This window comes from Odocoileus virginianus, chromosome 7 (genome assembly GCF_023699985.2).
Source record: "Odocoileus virginianus isolate 20LAN1187 ecotype Illinois chromosome 7, Ovbor_1.2, whole genome shotgun sequence".
Lineage (NCBI taxonomy): Eukaryota > Metazoa > Chordata > Mammalia > Artiodactyla > Cervidae > Odocoileus > Odocoileus virginianus.
The window spans coordinates 50,869,592-50,891,678 of NC_069680.1; the positions used below are offsets into that span (position 1 = coordinate 50,869,592).

General features: G+C 41.5%; 1 protein-coding gene across 3 annotated transcripts in view; it reads right to left on the reverse strand.

The window, feature by feature from the left end:
* The window catches only part of RHOBTB1 (Rho related BTB domain containing 1), a 138,179-nt gene extending 117,883 nt beyond the window's left edge, over positions 1 to 20,296 (reverse strand). For 2 of the 3 annotated variants that reach the window (XM_070470700.1, XM_070470697.1), the window contains exons 1-2: positions 20,076 to 20,296; positions 3,405 to 3,506 (exon numbers count right to left, since the gene is read on the reverse strand). The gene's annotated coding sequence lies outside the window, so the exon portion shown is untranslated. The remainder of the gene's footprint in view (positions 1 to 3,404; positions 3,507 to 20,075) is intronic. The other variant, XM_070470696.1, reaches the window with a different exon arrangement.
* Positions 20,297 to 22,087: the final 1,791 nt, after the last annotated feature.

A 22,087-nucleotide genomic window follows, 5' to 3' on the forward strand; every position in this document is an offset into this window, starting at 1 on the left:
AGATGTCAGCACACATACCCCCTCCAGTTGTGATAGCAGAGGCCATCTCCAGACGTTGCTAAATGTCTCCTGAAGGGCAGAATCGCCCCTAGTTGCGAGAGAGCCTCTCTGTTTTACTCCCCCAACAACTTGAGGGAGATTAGTACTATTAGATTAGTAATATTACTGATGAGGAAACTGTGATGACAAGAGGTTTAAGGCTCGCAGTTAGTAAATTACAGAGTACATAGATCACCTGTCTCTTGAATGCTATTTTTCTATGGTTGAAACTCATAAGTGAAGATCTGCCCTCTTTCCCATCCTCTTTTTTTTTTTTTAATTTATTTATTTGACTGTACCCGATCTTAGTTGCAGCATGTGAGATCTAGTTCCCTGATCAGGGATTGAACCCGTGCCTCCTGCATCGAGAGTACGACATCTTAGCCACTGGGCCACCAGGGCAGTCCCTTCCCCACCCTCTTCACTCCTGTATTTCACTGTGGGGTGGAGCAGTGGGAAAGAAGGGACGGTGCATGTGCACAGAATTCCTGTTGTACAGATTAATTCCACTTTAATTGGAATTTTGAAAACTAATGAAAAAAATTACAAGTGTTACATGATCCATTCTCTGGGTTTCTGAATCTGTCTGATTTAATTCTTCCCAATTAGCATGCCATTATGGAGGAGTATTATGTTCAGAATCAATATTACACTAAACACTAATATTTTATTCAGTATTAAAAATTTATACAAATGGTAATACAAGTGCTTTATTCCCACTTTCTCTAAATGAGAAAAAATGCTTCCTAAGGGCAATTCCAGGTACAAAGAAAATGTTATCTTCTGAGGAGACTATTGGTATTACATTTGACATAGATCATTTCTTACATGAATCAGTAAGATTTAATTGAATGAAATTTATTTTATTGTAAAGTGTATATATTCTTCAGGATGTCAGATTGTTTTCCTTTTTATACCTATAGTGTAATCCCATGTTAAGATGACAATAAAATGACATTATTGTGCAGTACTGCTAAACCAGAAAAAATATAACTGTCACATTATGATTGTAGGATATCATTTTCTTCTTCTTCTTCTTTTTTTTCTATTACTACCCTTTTTTGAGTTAGATATAGTCATATACTGGAATTTGAATCTATATCCAGATTCTGCATCTTATATCTTCTTTGCAAAGAGGAATTAATAAGCCTAATAGATAAACAGTACACTAGATAAACATCTAATAACCACCTAGAAAGAGGTCAGTTAGGTGTGGTTTAAAACAGATATTTCAAATCTGCTTTCCAAATTGGGTCCCTCTGTACATCTCCCAGCATCTGGCCTTGCCATGGTCTCTGGATTTAGACCCTGGGTCCCCTGCATGCATCCTCTGGTTCTCCCTCACCCCTCCCTTCATCTTGCCTGTCCGTCTGTTGCTTCTCCCCCCACAACTTCAGTAGCTTCTTCAAACTTCCAAACTGGGGTAGCACCATGAGATTACCATAGCTTTGATCTCATGAAGGCATTTATGATTTTTTAAATAACTTACACACTTAAATTCCCAACTTCTCATATATTTTAAAACCATAAGGAAACTATACCTTTTAAAACATCTTTGTGAATTACTATACTTTGTTCTTCAGTATTAGAAAAGTTTTGCTCCATATTTTAGTAATCTCCCAGTTGGGTTGGCAAGATCAGTCTGTTAATATGCACATACTTTGAAAAACCTAGTCTTCAGGAAAAGGATGCTTATAATTCCAAAGGCATGTTAGAAGTTAAAAACTGCCGTGCAAAATCTAAGCAGGAAAAAGAAACTCTGATTAAATAAAGCTAACTGAAAAATTAGAAATTGAAGGTATGTTCAGCATGGCAATCACAGTTACAAACAGGAAAATTTAAACTAAGAAACACTTAATTGGTTGACTTTTCTAAAATATTGATTGGATTTCATTAATAAGCATTTTATGCATATGGCTATTCTGAAAGTTTCTTTAAAAATGAAAGACTTATGCCTTAATGAGACGTATTATCACATGAACATATTTGAATCTGGCTTATGAAAAACAGGACTTTAGAATTTAAAATGTGTGCCTAAAATGCAAATATATTTAATTAACTGAAAACCCATAAGACAGGACTTCTTCAAATAAGCAATTACTTCAGGGACTAATTGTGTAAATAGGATCCTGATTCATTAGCACAAATACCCATATGAGAGAAGGATAAGCAAATTTTATTCTTTAGGTTATTTATGCACATGTGGTAATATCTCATTAATTTAAGACTTCAATAAATTTAAAATCTTTTGATAATTTGCTCATGAGCTGGGCTGATGTTTACCTTTTTTTGCAAACATTTTATTCATAGGTGGCTAATATATGGTGTTTTAAACATTTATTTTCAATCTTACGTACACTTTTTAGACAGAATAAGCTATTTTCAATGAACCTCAGGCACTTTACAAGCTCCTACGTACACCCAATCTATATGCTAATAACAAAATGTTCATATGATTCATCGTACGAGGTCTCCTTACAATGGAGAAATCTCCCGAAGGATTTCTGTTTTATAATGTTTTGTTGAAGTTACTACATGTAGTTTAAAGTAGTAAAAGCCACATTTGTTTAAAGTTATCTGTAATTCAGCCTTCCCACACACTCAAATATGCCTACCTCCCTAATTCATTAGAAAAAAATGAAATTTTGCAATATTCACAGCTACACATCTAGAGAGAATTTTCCTGTTAAATATGCACTGGAACATATACAGAAAAAATACAATGAAGTGTGAAAATAAATGATTTTGTGAGTGTGGACAAAGGAGAGTGAAGTGTCTCAAATCAATTTAAGTCCTGTAGGCACAATACACTGGTGAAAACTCAGTAAAATAGCCCTTTCCTCAAAAGGTGATGTCACTCACTTGGGATGACTGAGTTCTAATCGTTTGCTTGCAAAGTGATAATAAGTTTTTCCAATTAGACAGTCAGTTCCTAGGCCAAAGGGGTGGATGCTCCAAACTAGGGCATCTGGGATGAACAGAAATGCCACAGCACAGATCTGGCATTTCTAAATCTTCCTTGTTTGTGGCCATGACTTTTCAGCATCCACATGTCAATTTTCTGCACAAGATGCTACTCTAAAGAATCTTAAAATTGTTTATAAAGCAAGTAGAAGAATTCTTTTATTTTAATGACCAAAACTCATACATAGAACAAAATGACTCAAAATTCTAAACCAGATAATATATATTTCACATTGACACAAACCACAACTGAACGAATAAATTGAACATTCTCTTTTCTATGAAACACACTGATGGCAAACCTAGATATTAGAAGTCATGCTATCTTCACACAAGAAGTAGTTCCATTTGTTTTTAATATTGTGAGAAGACTAGAACTATCCATATTAGTAGTTACTTACCATACAAAGGGGAAAAACAAGCTCCAATTCCATTTTCATGACTTAACCAAGAATACTTGCTGAAAGAGGACTCTATCGTGTGTTTCTGGATAGTTACACAACCTGGGTAGGAGATAGAAGCACAGAATGTTTCATCATCAAGGAGAAAACTTCTCAAGGAATACTAGTTTGTTCTATCAGTGATTTCTCATCTGAATGAGTGCTATCCCAACCAACTATATGTTATTCATACTATATATACTAAAGATGTTTAGTCATCAGTAAAACTGTTTCATTTATTTACACTCTGACTCTGTTCTAAGGATCTGAGGTGGCTTCCAAAAAGAAAAATAATGAAATGTGAATAAAAATAAGAAAACAGGGACTTCCCTGGAGGTCTGATGTTTAAGACTCAGTAGGTTCAATCCCTGGTTGGGGACTTAAGATCCCATATGCCTTGAAGTGTGGCCAAGAAAAGACAAAGTGTTCAGAGTAAAATAGGAAGAAGTATATATGCTACCTACATTGGTTAGCACTTGATTAAAAGTATAGTTTAGATTTAAGTTTCTTGGTAAATTAGGGAAAAGGAAGACACAGTTTCTTCTTAATCTTCTATTAGAGAGGAAAAGATACGTTACTTCCCCTAAAGAAGCCAAGTATTTTATCCTCTTGATATGAAATTCATCAAAAATTTAAAGCATGTAAAACATGATACAGGGGCACTGAGATAAAATGGATTATTCTATTTGACAGGAATAGGGCTGACGATGATGAAAACTGATGGGCAAAGGAGTACTTCTTTTTCTTGTTTGTGCTGGGTCTCTGTTGCAGCGTGCAGGCTTCTCTAGTTGTGGTGCACGAGTTTAGTTGCCCTGAAGCTTGTGGGATCTTAGTTCCTTGACTGGGGATCAAACCTGATCCCCTGTGTTGGAAGGTGTATTTTTTAAAAATGTACCACCAGAAAGCTCTGAAACAGTGTACTTTTGCTTGGAGGTAGTTGGTGCATGCCAAGTTGCTTCAGTCGTGTCCCACTCTGAAGTGGGTCCACGGGGTCACAGCCCGCCAGGCTCCTCCGTCCATGGGATTCTCCAGGCAAGAGTACTGGAGTGAGGTGCCATTTCCTCCTCCAGGAGATCTTCCCGACCCAGGGATTGAACCCACATCTCTTAACGTCTCCTGCAGTGGCAAGCGGGTTCTTTACCACTAGCGCCATCTATTACCGCTATGAAAATTGTCTTACTCCTAGAGACACGCCAGAAGCTTGAAATTAGGGCAATCCTACCTCTAAGCACAATTCGCTCCCAACTCACAAGTTTCATCCAAATCTCTTCCCTTGCCATGCCTTCCTAACAAATACATAAGAGCTCCTGAGCTGAAGTCACATTCTTAGCAGTGAAGAGAAATTTCTGAAGGAAGTCACTGATGGCTTGTGACCCTAGGCCAGTCAGTGTTCATTAATATAAAGAGGGGGTAGAGCTGCAAAGATCTTGAGCCCAAATATGATACAGTACTGACAGCTCCACAGCCCATTTTGTGGGGCCATTTCAAAAGGGAAAGGATGAGAAAGGGCAAGGTATACGATCATATGATCATACTGTAAGTGAAACACATCCCAGCACGAGGCTCTTCCTTGAAATCCACGTTTTTCCTGACTTCCTTGAAATCTCACTTAAATTTTTTTTTTTTTCCTTTGAGTCTCTGAGCAAGTAATAGCTGGTCTTTCTGCTGTACCACTTGGAATATACTACATGAGAGTTCATATGCACTGAAATGTTTGTAGATTTTCCACCTTCTCTGCTGTCTGGAAGCCCAACTCCAATTAAAATATATGTACTATTAAAAAAAATTATTTTCTTGGCCCCAATGCATGGCATGTGGGAATCTTAGTTCCCTGACCTGGGACTGAACCCGTGCCCCCTGCATTGGAAGCATGGAGCCTTAACCACTGAACCATCAGAGAAGTCCCAGTCTTGCAGGAAACTCCTCTCAATTTTCTTCTTCTGGCTCCTCTGCTTCCTCCCGCTAAGCATGGGTCTTCCTTCTGGTTCTCAACTTGGCAGCAATTTCATTCACACCCACAGCTTAAACTGTCTTTTTCTGATGCTTCTCCAGGTTGGATCCTCCTCCCCCGTCCCCTCCTGAATTTGCTTTTCCTTTCCTGCCTGCCTAACATCAATGGTATTGTCACCCTCCATGGCCTGAACACTTGGAGTCATCTTCAGTCTTCTCCATCGCTGCACCTTTATACAGAACATACCACCTGACTATGGCCACTTGGCACACAAACGTCATTTCCCTTTTACATGTCAAAGTCCACTGTGATCAATAATACATCCAGCCTCCATCATCTCCCTTCTAGGCAGTGGCCTCTTTTCTCATGTACCCCTACTTCCAGTCGCCATCATTTCCCAGGCTTCAGGGTGGATCCCAGTTTTCTTCCTAAACCCTCATGCTTCCCCACTTGCTTGAAAGGGTCCAATATTTCTCTAGTCCCTAGCAGATCAACTCTAAAACTTCTCAGCAAAGAAGTTTCCAATAGCTGAGATCAGTACATTGACCACATTTCACATAACCTTTCTAGTCCTACCAAACCATTTCCCATCTCTGTAGCCCTCTCCCCAAAAGCTATTTCCTGCCTCCATGACTTTGTTACTAGCTTTCTGCTTCTGAAACGTTCATCTCTTAACACCCAGTTGAGACACTACCTCTTTCAGACATCGTCTTGAATTCTTGAGTAGAACGCACTGTACCCTCCTCTACAAACCCAAAGATCCTTAAATGTACTCTCACTACAAGATTCATATTTATAATACTCTGGCTTTATTTTCAATAGCTATAAATACAGCAGTGCAAAGAGCTCTCAGAAAGTTTATAATCTAGCTAGGGAAACCCTGCTTTATTCACATTTATAACTTCCATGGTGTAGTATTTCATGCTTGAATATCATGAATGCTCTATAAATAATAGGTGATTAGATGATTTTTAAATGTCAGATAGCACCATGGAATGCTCTGAACACAGGGATAAGACACCATTTTAGAAACTCTTTTCTGGCAAGACCGTCCAAATTTGGAAGACAAAGGTAATGAATGAGGACCAAGAAAAAGCCCCAATATAGGTAGAAGTGTTACTTTTCTCTCTCCATTATTTTTAACAAATTTGTTTGATCAGTTTATAAAAATCAAGTAAGTGTTTATACCTGAGGAAAAATGTTGCGTTTTAAAAAATCAGATCACAGAATAGTCCTTAGGTGTTTGAGATTATTACACAGAATATATCTATGGCAATTTGCCCATTAGGGACCAAAAATGTCTTTCCAGTAGGTGCCTGTCCCCCTGCCTCATACGCATAAGATAGTTTACTGTTTGTTGAATGCATGAGTGCTGAGTCATCCACTTCTCTCTCGACAGCTGCCCTCCAATAGCTCTATTCCCCTTTACAGCCAAACCATTGTAAATAATTACCACGCTCTTCTTCCTTCCCTTACTTCCGGTCTGGTCTGCAGCTCACACGACCTGAGTCTCACCTCTGCCTTATCTCAGTGCTCACTGTGCTGGGACCCTCCCTGGACTCCACTCCCTCAGGGTGGGCTCACTCTTTGGTGCTGTCGAGGGACAGGGAGGGAAGTTGAGGCTGCCACACATGCCACAGAAGCTGCTGAGAACATTCTCTGTAGTGTCCCTGCCCACGGCCTCTCCCTTCCCCCAGCCATGCCTGCAATGGGTGAGGCCAGGCAACACTGCTTCATGAATGTTTGGTTTATTTAAGCCACTCACAAGAGCACCATCAGGTAGGTGAGCAGGCAGCTCATAAAGTCCTCTAGCCGCAGGTTTGCATTTTCTCTCCACATCAGACCCCAGAACCTCGGACTGTTTTGTGTACAAGTTCCACCGAGTCACGCTTTGTCTCTAGTGGTCACCAACATGTCAAAATGACTTTCCTGTCTACCATGCCCACTCCCTGAGCATCTTCTTAAGATAGATGTAAACTATGAACATGTGAAACAGTCTCTGACATGCTTGACTGCAGTCAGCACTGGTTACAGCTCTGTTACCCAGACATATCATTTAGTAATGTATGTATCTGCTCACTCAGTCGTGTCCAACTCTTTGCGACCCCATGGACTGTAGCCCGCCAGGCTCTTCTGTCCATGGAATTTCCCAGGCAGGAATACTGAGTGGGTTGTCATTCCCTTCTCCAGGGGGTCTTCCCGACTCAAGGATCGAACCCACATCTTGGGTGTCTCCTGCATTGGCAGGTGGATGCTTTACCACTGAGCCATTTCTCTTTAATTCAAAACAAATGTCTCCTTTCTCAGCCTTCCAGAGTCAAGGCAACTGACTCCCCCTGCCTTCTCAAAATGGAATCCTGCTCCCTTGCCTCCATGACCCAGCAGTCTCCTGGCTTCCTTCTCTTTCTTCTTCTGCTCCTCCTTTCACCCTTAACGCTCGTCCTAAGTGAAGGACCATGATGGCCACGGTGGCCATGATGGATTTGGATTCCTCAAGGCTTTGGTCCTAGCATGCTCTGCCATTGCTGACTTTATTACCTTTCTCTGCACATCATCTCCCTCTGTGGATCCTATTGGTCATATCCAGACCTGTGAATGTGAAGATGCATCACAAGTTTCTATCTCCGGTTGGGACTCCAGAGCTCTCTGACAAGCTTCACACCCATAACCAAATGTCTGCTTGCTCTACCCTGTGTCAACTCCAAGCCGTCTCAAACTCAGCATGTCCAGCACTGACTTTGGCCTCAGTCTTCACAGGCTTGTTCCTCTGCCAGTGTTCCTCGGCACCTTCCTGTGGGCTCTACATAAACACCGCAGAAGACAAACTGTCAGTTTTACCTTCTGTGTATCCTCAGAATCCACTGACAGCTTAGAATTCATCCTTCCTCCCCTAGGCCAAGTTACCAGTACCTCTCTGTTCAAAAAGTTCAGCTGATCTTCCTAACTTAGGCCCCTTGCCAACCAGTACTCTTCATTGTACCCAGAAACACTTTCTTGAAACATAAAATTGATGATGTGACTATAATCCTCTCCCTCAAAAAGGCCCCCAAACCCACCTTCTTATTGGTTTTAGGATGAAGGAATACGCCCTGCTATGGCTGAAAAGCCTTTCGTGGTGATAACCTTTGAGTGCATCTGCAGACTCCAGCTGTTCACCCTACTCTGTCCTCTGGCCACTCGCCTTTCCTTGTCTCTCGCGCTGCCCCTGCTCTCTTCTGCTTTCTGTAAGTTACGACTTTCCATACGTCATGCTTTCCTCCAACACTCTTTGTCTAGCTGACTCTTGTACATCATGTAGCTCTCGTTTTCTAGAATCGTGTGTCTCTCTTTAGTATCATTTAGAATGGTTGCATTTTCATAACTGTTGTGTCATTCTCTTTTTTGAAATTATATTTTTATTTATTTGGCTGCAACAGGTCTTAGTTGCTGCATGCAAGATCTTTTAGTGGCAGCGTGTGATCTCTGAGTTGTGGCATGTGAATCCAGTTCCCTGATCAGGGATTGAACCAGGCCCCTGCATTGGGAGCACAGAGGCTTAGCCATTGGGCCACCAGGAAAGTCCCGTATTTGTGTCATTCTTTTACCCTCTGTCTTCCCCAGCAGCTTGAAGGCCAAATGAGGGCAGAGAATACCTGATGTAATTCACTGCATCCTAATGGTGTCTGGCACATAGTATGTGCTCACTAAAGACAACTTTATTGAAAGCATGAGTGTATGAAATGAATATGAAAATAAACCTAAAGTCAGCAAGTAAAATGTACTCATATTCTAGTGTTGAAAAATTCTAAAATAAGCACAGTATTGAGATGAGTAGCAAGAACACTGAAAGCTTTAGATGGATTTAAGAAATTAAAGTAGGAGGACTTCCTTTCTCACCCAGATTCAGTAGTGGGTAGATAGGAATGGTAGAGAATTTTTAATGAAAAATTTCATCTGGATTGAAAAGCAACTGATTTTAGTACATAAAAAATATGCTAAGGTATGAAGGTAGTAAGTACTTTCTAATCCAATTCCTGCTATTTTTGCCACTGCATATATTGAACCAGATCCATCACAAGGGCAGGGATAGAGGATTAGGACCAGAGACAAGCTGGGGAGGCAAAGGAGAGATGAGATCTCAAAAAACATTTATGTTTCTGCATTGTGGCTACTGGGCTGGATATGCCTTTTTATATCTTTGCTTCTAAAATTCATGTCATTACATGTACTATAATTGTCTCTGCTTCCATATGGTGACAGAATTCTATCCACTGTATCAAGATCTCAGTACACTGGCAAAGGGAAAATGTTACATCAGTTGTTTTCCCTCAGTTACATTACAAGTACAGGACACCCCCCCTCTCCCCAATAATGAAACACAAATTTCGTCAATTAGAATAGTATCAGTATCGTGAATGTACTTTTGCAATTACGAGAGTAAAAACATCCCACATTGAAATAAGAAATGCCATCTGATTTCAATTTAACACAAAGGGGAGAAACACATTCCATTTAAGAATGACAAATAAAGCTGTCAGTGTGATCCATTTATAGCCCCTCAGAGAATGCCACAAATCCACATAATGTTCTGAGGAGCTAGTTATTGTATTTGCTCTGTTGAAGAGAAGGCCTGGAAGTCTCTGATGGTCTGCTAGCCAAGGAAACTAAGGTTAGCTGGAAGAATGTGCAAATTTAGTCAGCATCCTAAGTGCACACCCCTTAAAGGGGAGCATGAAAGTGCTGGCCGTTGTCTGCAAATAGTGTGCCTCAGCAGGAGGGGGTGGAGTGCTGCCGGATACACCCTTGTCTTCTTTGTCTGTTCCCCACCCCTCTGCCCTTGCATTACTGTTATTCAGTCCCTCAGTCCTGTCAGAATCTTTGCAACCCCACGGATCACAGCAAGCCAGGCTTCCCTGTCCTTCACTATCTCCTGGAGTTTGCTCAAACTGGATCACAGCAAGCCAGGCTTCCCTGTCCTTCACTATCTCCTGGAGTTTGCTCAAACTGGATCACAGCAAGCCAGGCTTCTCTGTCCTTCACTATCTCCTGGAGTTTGCTCAAACTGGATCACAGCAAGCCAGGCTTCCCTGTCCTTCACTATCTCCTGGAGTTTGCTCAAACTGGCTCACAGCAAGCCAGGCTTCCCTGTCCTTCACTATCTCCTGGAGTTTGCTCAAACTGGATCACAGCAAGCCAGGCTTCTCTGTCCTTCACTATCTCCTGGAGTTTGCTCAAACTTATGTCCCCTGAGTCAGTTATGCCATCCAGCCATCTCATCCTCTGTCGCCCCCTTCTCCTCCTGCCCTCAACCTTTGCCAGCAATGGGGTCTTTTCTAATGAGTTGGCTCTTTGCATTAGGTGGTCAAAGTATTGGAGCTTCAGCATCAGTCCTTCCGATGAACATTCAGGGTTGATTTCCTTTAGGATTGCCTGGTTTGATCTCCTTGCTATCCAAGGGACTCTGAAGAGTCTTCTCCAGCACCACAGTTCGAAAGCATCAATTCTTCGGTGCTCTTTATGGTTCAACTCTCACATCTGTATGTGATCTAGAAGGGTCTTAACTGGCCAAATGAGGCCTCTCTCTGTTAGGCCTACTGCTAACAAAAATTACAGAGAGGCATCAAATCTTGATTATAAACATCCACAGTGCTAGTTATTTTTGAAAATATTACTATAGGTTATTTCCAGCTCAGGTACAAGGGCACTTATCAAAAACCAACAGTGGAAATATAATCATAATCTCTATTCCTTATTCCTGCACTCAAGCTTCCTTCTTTCAAGCAGCAGTGTGCTGTTAAATATATATACATATATTCATATATAAGTGTATATAAAATATGACCCTCTGCAAGGCATAACTGATTACTTTTTCTCCTTTGCATTGGCTGCTAAAAAACCGTGAATAAAATTTGTTACTATCTTCTAGCAAGAATGTTGAATTTCATGGCATAAATTTTGAGTATGAATCTCTCTCCTGGCCCTATCTTACATTCCTAGCCTTATTTTTTTTCTTTTGACTCATTTTTCCCTACCTATTTGAAATATATTTTATGTTGCTCTACAGTATGTATTTTTATTAGCCTTTCTCTATAAGCTTTAAATCCTTTCCACCATATAAATAAAACACACAACATTTATAGATAGCCTTTTTTTTTCCTCTGGAGGGTTGCAAAATTTTCCCAGAGCAACACAATTCATTACCATAAATGAACATTAAGACACTGATGTTCATAGTAATTAAATTTTTTTGTGATATTTAGCTCAATATTTCAGTTAGGTTTTCTTAATATTTATGCATATACTTTTATTGCTGAAATTCCTAGCCTGAGGTCCATGGACTCTCTCAAATTATATGCAAAATTTTGTGCGTATAAATTTTTATTATGGGGGAGTTTCATTTTAATCCAATTCTGAAAGGTAAATTTGACTCAAAAGATTAAAAATATACTCTTTTGCACTGGAATAACCCCAGAAGACCAGATCTGGGTCTTTTGGCATTCAACTAAATGACAAAATATTTTTTGACTAACTACTAAGTGTCTAGCAAGGGCTTCTCTGGTAGTTCAAATGGTAAAGAATCTGCCTTCAATGCAGGAGATCTAGGTTCAATCCCTGGGTTGGGAAGATCCTCTGGAGAATAAAATGGCAACCCACTCCAGTGTTCTGCCTGGAGAATCCCATGGAGTCTGGCAGGCTACAGTCTATGGGGTCGCAAAGACTTGGATATGTCTGAACGACTAAGCGGAAGTACAAGTGCATAGCACTGTTTTAATTGCTCAGAAAACAGCAATAAACATGTAGACTTGACTCTGACCTCAGGGAACTTTTAGTCCAGTGAGGATGAAGGAAGGCAATGAAAAAAACAATGTGAAATATTTGGATGGTAATGTACTGTAATAAATAAAACAAAGTAATGCAATAGAAAATGAATGAGATTGGATGGTCAGGGACAACCACTCTAAGGAGATGTAATCTTAGCTGAGCGAAGCAAGACTGGAGGGAAAAGCATTCCAGAGAGAGAGACCAGCTAATGCAAAGACCTTCACAGAGATACAGGCTTGTTATAATCCATTACTCTTCTAGAAGATAGGAATGGTCATTCTCCAAATCCACTTTCAAATTTATTTTCAGTACTTCACTCTCTTTTCCTTGTTTTCATTTTCTTTGAAGAGTTAGATTTCCTAATGTGAGGGAAAGATATCTTCAGAAAAAGTGCCATGGATTTTATTATACATGAAATTCAGTAAACAGTTGAGTCTACCATCTTGAAGGGACTATGGGTCCTGAAGGTGCTCAGCACAGGCTGAATAAAATATAACTGCCATACATGTAACCATAATGTACCTTAAACCAGTCTTGTATTGTTCTGTAACATAGGTTTATGAGCCAAGTAAATTCTAGGGCCCAGATGCTTTAATGTACAGTTTGAAACCCAAAGCTCTTTAGCAAGGCACCAATCATCCTCTAAGAGCTGAAGATGGATGAAGAAGAAAAGGGACACATAATGAAAATTAGGGTTAAAAATTCTTTAAGATAAGAACACGACTCTAGTTAGTTAGTCCTAGAGGAGAACATAGGCAAAACACTCTCCGACATAAATCACAGCAGGATCCTCTATGACCCACATCCCAGAATTTCAGAAATAAAAGCAAAAATAAACAAATGGGACCTAATGAAACTTAAAAGCTTTTGCACAACAAAGGACACTATAAGCAAGGTGAAAAGACAGCCCTCAGATTGGGAGAAAATAATAGCAAACGAAGCAACAGACAAAGGATTAATCTCAAAAATATACAAGCAACTCCTCCAGCTCAACTCCAGAAAAATAAATGACCCAATCAAAAAATGGGCCAAAGAACTCAACAGACATTTCTCCAAGGAAGACATACAGATGGCTAACAAACACATGAAAAGATGCTCAACATCACTCATTATCAGAGAAATGCAAATCAAAACCACAATGAGGTACCATTATACGCCAGTCAGGATGGCTGCTATCCAAAAGTCTACAAGCAATAAATGCTGGAGAGGGTGTGGAGAAAAGGGAACCCTCTTACACTGTTGGTGGGAATGCAAATTAGTACAGCCACTATGGAAAACAGTGTGGAGATTTCTTAAAAAGCTGGAAATAGAACTGCCGTATGACCCAGCAATCCCACTTCTGGGCATACACACCAAGGAAACCAGATCTGAAAGAGACACATGCACCCCAATGTTCATCGCAGCACTGTTTATAATAGCCAGGACATGGAAGAAACCCAGATGCCCATCAGCAGACGAATGGATGAGGAAGCTGTGGTACATATACACCATGGAATATTACTCAGCCATTAAAAAGAATTCATTTGAATCAGTTCTAATGAGATGGATGAAACTGGAGCCCATTATACAGAGCGAAGTAAGCCAGAAAGATAAAGACCATTACAGTATACTAACACATATATATGGACTTTAGAAAGATGGTAACGATAACCCTATATGCAAAACAGAAAAAGAGACTCAGATGTATGGAACAGACTTGTGGACTCTGGGAGAAGGTGAGGGTGGGATGTTTCAGGAGAACAGCATTGAAACATGTATATTATCTAGGGTGAAACAGATCACCAGCCTAGGTTGGGTGCATGAGACAAGTGCTCGGGCCTGGTGCACTGGGAAGACCCAGAGGGATCGGGTGGAGAGGGAGGTGGGAGGGGGGACTGGGATGGGGAGTACATGTAAATTCATGGCTAATTCATATCAATGTATAACAAAAACTACTGTAATGATGTAAAGTAATTAGCCTCCAACTAATAAAAAATTTAAAAAAAAAAAAAAAAAAAAGAACACGACTCTATGGCTTGGAAAATGCTCTAAATAGCCTTGACTGTTTTTAAGTGCTCTAAATAGCCTTGACTGTAAATCAATAAATTAGGATATGACTAAAGATCATAAATACCTCCCACATTATTAGCTGTTTTCCTGAATTAAATTGTTTATAAATATATTAAAGAAATAATGCCCAAAAGGTAAAGCCAAGAGTAAGGTCACAGAACGCTCTGACAGTTATAGTGCGCCAGAAACTGTGTGAGATTTCTGAGCTTGTGGCCTTCCAGGTAAAGGCTAATCATTACAGGGAGAAACTGAGGTTTAAAAGAAGTGAAACTGACTCCAGGGCCTCCTCAGTACCACCATCGCCACCATTATCAGTTAGTTCCATGAAGACAGGAGGTTTTGTGAGTTACACCTGATAAACTCATCTGCCTTGCTGTTTAAAAGGCTTTGGGGAACGACATTCTGAACAATTTTTCTGAGCTTATTGTGTGCAAATTAATTTCAGTACTAACTCAAACAGAAGAAGTAAGACAGCAAAGCTGCTATTAAGAGTAAAAAAGGTTACATGACTTTGGATCAGAGTAAATTATTTGGATTATTCATAATATACCCTCTCTTAGTGTAGAGTCAGTCGTATCTGCCTCTTCATGAGGCCACGGGCTGCAGCCCACCAGGCTCCTCCATCCATGGATTTCCCAGGCAAAAATACTGGAGTGGGTTGCCATGCTCTCCTCCAGGGGATCTTTACAACCCAGGGGTTGAACCCAGGTATCCCGCATTGCAGGCAGATTCTTTTACCATCTGAGCTACCAGGGAAGCCCAAAAGTGAGGGCCTGCCCTCTCTGAGGCTAATCCCACTGAAATAACAAGCATAGTACTGGCAGCAGGAGGGTATCATAGTACTAGGTACTATTGATTGCATATTTACGCAGTATCGCACACTATGCCAAGCACTGTTCAACTACACTTTACCCTCACAACAACCCCATTAGTAGTCTTTGTTATTATTATTATTCCCAGTTCCCAGCCCAAGAGATGGGAGCTTACAGAAGTTGCCCACATGTCAAAGGCTTCCCAGCTTGCTAATGGAGGGGCTTACATAAAGCCCATGGACTCTGGAGCTCAGGGTCCCTGCAGGTTCCCCACACTGTCTCCCTTTGTTTGATCAGGTTTTCTCCCTAATCGACACATCAACGAGGACATTCTATTTCCCAACATAGGTTGCTTTAAACCTTTTAGAGTCCAAGCCTGTCCATGATCTGCACTTTTTTTTTTAACCATGGGGTCGCTAGGAGTCGGACACGACTGAGCGACTTCACTTTCCCTTTTCACTTTCATGCACTGGGAAAGGAAATGGCAACCCACTCCAGTGTTCTTGCCTGGAGAATCCCAGGGACGGGGGAGCCTGGTGGGCTGCTGTCTATGGGGTCGCACAGAGTCGGACACGACTGAAGCGATTTAGCAGCAGCAGCTAATTTCTCTAAGTTACCTTTGAACCTTATGGGAACCTGCTTTCTCTTAAAGCTTCCGAAGTCCCCTAAGCCCACAATCCAGCTTAAATTCTACTGTTCTTAAGGCCTTATTCAAATTCCACTTATCCGAGCCATCTTCCAAAGGTCTCTCCAGCCCAGGTAAATAGCTTGAAGAGCTGGCCTCTGCCATCTACTGCTGCAGCTCACCCTGGTGTGTCCAAGAGCTCTGGTGGCCTGGAGACTCCATGGAATTGTATGAGAGTTCTGTTGGAAAGTACCATCAGGAATTTTTCTCAGAGGCATGTCCAGAGCTTTTATCAATTTCTTAAAGTTTAACTATCACTCAGCAACTGTCCTTCTGTTCAGACACACACACACATACTCTTCTGGAAAATAATGACATTAAATGCTAATGTTTCTTGAGCAAGGTGGCCAGACTTAGCAAATAAAAATATTATATGGGACATGCCTTTACTAAAACATGATTTGTTGTATATTTTAAATTCAAGTGTAACAGCCTCCTGTATTTGGTCTTATCTTTGAATGTTTCATGGATATTAATGTTATTTCTCAACTACACAGAATATAATCATCTAGAGGGCAAGGGGCTTCACTATTTCTCCACTGAATTTAACACTCAACTTTTATTGCTAATTACTGATGCATTTTTCCTACCCAACAAAAATATTTTGGAGTGTTCTTGACTTGGGGCCAATATCAAGCCTAGTAGCTAAATCATGATTATATGTATATGCCTTTTACTCTAAGGAAAGAGATGGCCATAGTACTTAATAAATGGATTTTGATTATCTCTTCTACTTGCTAGATTCAAGCACATTGATTTTTTTGTTTGTTTGTTTAAAAAAAATCCTCTTTGAGGAAATCTGGGAAAGTTAAAAATAGACCACCATTATTATTGGACCTTAAAGTGAGATCTTCCAATCCATCGGATTGAAGACTCATGAAACGTGTCTGTTAAAAATGCAGTTTTCTGGGTCCAATTTCAGACCTACTAATGTAGAATTGTTCAGAATGGCTCCAAGCTATCTGGATTTTTAAGAAGTCTTTCAGATGACTTTTATAACCTCTAAAGTTTAAAGACTGTTTTTTTTTATGGAATGTAATACTCAAGCAAAAAACTGAGCTCTAAGTTAGAGAAGGAAAGTTATTTTTCTCCTTAAAAACAAGCTATCATTATTTGGAATTCAAAGTATCAATCATCTTTTAAATGTATCTGGAATCTATCATACTAGAGTTAAACGTCCAGCACTGGAGATTGCCCATTCAGAGTTTCCAAGTATTTCAACAGAATTGGTAAACTAACTTTAGGTATTAAAGGCTGCCTGATGGGTCATTAAAATAGTAAATTTTAAAAAATTATCTCTAGAGTGCTCTGCTGTGTATTAATGCTGCTGCCCAGGACTAGTCTGGGAAAGGATGTTTGGAATAAGAAAGCATCATAGTCCACAACTCCCTCTCAGTTGTTTGGGTGGTCCCTGATATTTTTGATTCTTGGTGAAAGGAGTGCTGGTCTGAAGGTCAGAAGGCATAGGTTCTATACTTTTGGTTCTGTATTTTTCTGAACTTCCTGTCTCCTTGTCAATAAAACAATGGTTTAGACAGTAGGATGGTCTCTAAATTATCTTCTAATCTCAAGTTTCAGTTATCACCCTGAAGTTGTTTTCTCTGCTGTAAAATATGCGGGCTGGGCCATGTGCGTGTGTCCATCTGTCCTTTTGTTCAAGGGTAGCCCTATTGTCTCCATCACTATACTTAGATCCCCATTCATAATTCAGACTTAGGCTAGCAGCGTAATATTGACGGTACTTCATTTAGGTTATCCATGGAGGGGACAATATATTGGCCGTTAGCACATGTTCATTCTAAGAGACAACTACTCATTCAACATATATATGTTAATACTTATTGATCACCAGCTATGTGTCATGGTGCTAGGCCCCGAAAATAAAATAAAATAATTAAAACAGTCAGACAAAAACAGCTCTGGCCTCATGCTGCTTATGATCTTGAGGTGGGGGGTGACTGCGGGAAGATAAAAACAACAACCACATGTAAACTGACACATAAATAAAACAACAGCAGCTTGCAATCAGTGGTCTGAAGAATCACTAAAGATGAGATAGAGAATAACAGAGTGACTGGGAGCAGTGACTGGGAAAAGTTTTGTGGGGAAGATGCTATTTTCTTAGACCTAAAGGAAGAAAAAAGATAAACAAGGGAAAGGGTTGGAGAAAAAGGGCAGGGCAGGGGAGAACCCAGGAATTCCCCAGGAGGTGCAGCTTAGGTATTTGGCAGCCAAAATCCTGGACAGTCCCTTCCATCCCCGAGAGACACCTAAGACTAGAGAAAGGGAATTAGAGGCCCAGAGAGTTTGGGGAACTTAACAAGTGGTGAGTTAGTTAATGGGAGAACTCTTGCATGCTTCAGTCCAGCAGGTGAGCCTCTCTTAGGGATCACAGAGCATCAGGAGATGCCAAAATGCCTTGGTCTAGAGGTTGAGTCTCCTCTTGTGTGAAACACACATGACATCTACTGCCTCAGACTGTCATGGGATTTAATGAGGTCATGTTCCGCAGTGCCTGGTATATCGAAACTGCCTGATAAATGCCGAATCTCCTGATTTTTCACCTAGTGCACTTGCATCCATCGCAAGTATTGGAAAATAAGTAGGGCAGAGGTGAGGTTACTTGGATAAAGGAAGAGAGAAGCAGCGGAGAAGTTCTGGAATACTGGACTGGTGTCTGTGTGGCAGCTATCCATGTGAGAGGCTGAGTACAGGAAATGAGATGAAAAGGCCCTGAGCTGTGTGGTTTTGCTCACCCCTTAATCTGCTAGTGGGGAATCTAGAGTTGTCTTCAGAAGACAGAAAAGACCACCCATAGTAATATTTATACTTATAAGTAGCATACAGGAAACAGGTTTTACTCTGGGAGACTGGTAGACAGAAGAGTGATACTATTAAACACATGCAAGGAAAACCCTGTTATGTTAACAAGTCACTCAATCCATCAGGAACAAACTAATTTAATTATCTGCAGAGTATTAAGATGATTTCTGGTGTTAAGGATGCTTAAAAACCAAGCCCACGATACTGGGAGAATGAATAATTTATCCAGGTACCTAGGAAGATTTTCTTTGTCTGTGAACAAAACCTCAGATTGAACTTCACCCTTAAAATACCAAGAGGCGTTAGATTCATGGATTTTAGCAGACAGCTTATAAGGCCACCCCACGAAACCTGCTTGCCCTTCTTGTTGATTCACCCAAAACATAAGGGAATATTTATGGTTCAGGCATGCTTCAACCAGGGCTGAATATTTCTGTTTCTGAAGTTCACTGGGTCCCTTTCCCCCCAGCCATAAGGTAAATGCCATTCCATATATAGCTTTTTGAAATGCTGCTTTCTTTATGATTCCCTGCCAGTGGTGCCTTATGGGAGAAATTTTATTTCAAAGTTTCACAGGATGCGAATTGCACTCATTATTTTACTCCAAACTCATTGTTTAATTGACAGGAAACATGCATTCTAAATCATCTTGTATGCATGGCAGAAGCAGCTACATAAATTTAACAATGGGTGGATTATTACTATTTAGCATATTTATGGAATTTTATATTCAGGAAGCATTTTACAAATCTTTTATTAGTTAATCCTTACACTTCACAGTGCATCTGACAGGTGGTAAACAACGCTTTGGGTTCTAAATTGCCAACACACGAAAAGTTTAATGGGGGAAAAAAAATCTACGCCTTTCCTCTGTGTTCCCAAACTTGCTAAGAGCACATTTCTGATCATTTTTCCTCTCACTGGAGACCAAAGCCAGAGGCCTGAAAAGTGGGCTTGCACACTAAAATTTAAAAGGGAATATATTATTGGACTCAGTCGTGGGTCAAGTGGCTAGAACTAGAGGAAACCTCACAAGACACCCAGGTGATATGACAGGCTTCCCAACAAAGATGCAGCCCAGTAACACGGCACATAAAAAGGCACATAAGGGCCTGGTGCACTGGGAAGACCCAGAGGAATCGGGTGGAGAGGGAGGTGGGAGGGGGGGATCGGGATGGGGAATACATGTAACTCCATGGCTGATTCATGTCAATGTATGACAAAACCCACTGCAATGTTGTGAAGTAATTAGCCTCCAACTAATAAAAATAAATGAAAAAAAAAGGCACATAAGGAAGAAGTCAATTTTTAAAACTATACAGGGAATTTAGTTCAAAAATCTAACACCACCATCCATACCCACTGGACTCACTATCTAATGACAACACCAATTACTGTTAAAACGCACACATATACAGTAAAAAACAAAACCTAATTCAAACTAAGAGAGTCTGTATTTTCTTTCTGGAAAACTCACACGTCTTAAAAACTCAGCTTACTCCAGCACCCACCTCAAACTCTTTAGAATCCTCCAGTCTACCCGCTTCCAGACACCAGCAGGGGTTAGAGTGCAGGGCAAGGAAAGCTTCTGTGGATCAGAGTTTCATTCTGGACCCAAACGTTTTACAGCTCGGGGCTTTCAGAACTAACGAACCAAGAAAAATCAATCTCGAGTCACCTGAGGGCGGGACACCAGGAGCGTAGACGTTGTGCCTACTTTCAGAGGTCCTCAGAGTGGACACGTCCAGCCCAGTCTCTAATCTCTTCTGATTGACGTGACCCTATCCCTCTAATCCCTCAGGCCCCCACCCCCGCCGGTGTGTGTGTGTTGCGGGACAGGTAGGCGGGTGCAGAAAACACCCAGATATTTTGCAAGCAAACAAATGCGGCCTTGTGCGTTCTCTCGGTGCAGCTGGGGCAGCTGTCCCGAGGTCAGTGTAAGGCAACCCGGTCATTTCCCTTTCAAGGTGGATGCTCCGATCCCTAACGTCCCCGAGTCTGCGGATACTCGGGGCGCTCCGAGAGCCCCCCATAAGCCCGCCCACCCACTCCCCCACCTCCGGCGCGGGCCCGCCCCGCGCTTACGCTACCTGGGGACGCTGGAGGCACCTAGGCAGTGGCGGCTCACGCTCTTGCCGACCACAGCCCGGGGCTGGTGCGCACGCTTTGTAAAGCCTTCGGGGGAGGGCAGCCGACCCCGCCCTCCCTATCCTCCCCCTCTTCCTACCGCGGGCCCCCTCTCCCGTTATTGCCCCCACGCAGCCGCCTCGCCCTGGCTGCCGCGGCCTCCCTCGGTGAGGGCTCTTGGTCTCTCCCCACCCTCGCGGCCAGCTCGGGAGTCATGCGGGCGGGCGGGGCCCTGGGCCGCTTCCCTGCCTCTCGAGCCGTCGCCCCACTTGTGTCAGCAACCCCTCCACCCGCTCCGGACCCCGGTTGCCCCGGTGCTCGTGACCCCGCCCTTCTCCCCGAGGGGCCACGCCCCGGAGTCGGCGTCCCTACCGCCCCCTCTGGGACTGGGTGGGGCCACCGGCAGGGGGGCGACTCCTTCTGCACCTGGAGGCCAAGTCCCGGAAGGTTTTGGCCGTGTCAAGGGTCAGCTTTTTCTTGCAGGGACATTCTGCAGCCGAGAAATGGAAAGTCTGCGGGTTGTGCCGACAACATAAACCACACAGCGCGGGGTCTCGGCGCCCTTGTAGTTTGCAGAAAAATTCTCCATGATCTTTGGCGAGTTCGCCTTTCAAAACTCCAGCCCAGAGTCATTTCAGTGAAAGGGTTAAAGGAACTTAATTTTTAAATAAAAAGTTAATGCTAGAATCCGATACATGATGTGTTAGTTCTGCCCCAAGCTTTAAGTATGGTCACCTCTAAATAATTCAGACTTTGCAGTGACCAGGAATACCTAGGGCGGTCACTATGTCGCATCTCCACATCACTAGAACTTCGGGTCCCTTTACTCTTCTTTTTCGTTTTCCCTGCGATGTGAGGGAGGAGTGAAAATGGAGTGCAACAAAATCAATTTGAAGAGCTTTTAACAGCAGGTATAAAAGTTTATGGGAGAGGCAGTCTGCAATCATTGAAAATAAGATTCTGAAATTATCTGTAGACCTCACACTTCAGTTTTACCGTTTTGCTGCAGTTTGAGTAATGGAGGGCTGGAGGTTTCTATTATTTTTAGCAGAAATGATACTTTTCTAAGAATTATTAAATAGATTAAATGTATAATGTTATGATATCATGTCAGATCAGAGTAAAACTATCAATAGAAGACTCTATTAGCCTGCTGATAGCACAGGAGACGCAATATCTCTTTAAAGTGGTAAAATTGCCTTTGTCTTAGAGTTTAAATAACAAGGAATAAGCGGGAAAACATGATAGCATCTTTAGAGTTCTAATGAAGATATTTTCTTTTCAGCACCCTGACTTCCTTCTACAGTTTCTAATATGTCATTTCAGGATTGCTCAGAGCTTTTGGACATTTGTTCTTTTTTTAAAGTATTCAGTGAAAATTCAAACAGTGCCTGGC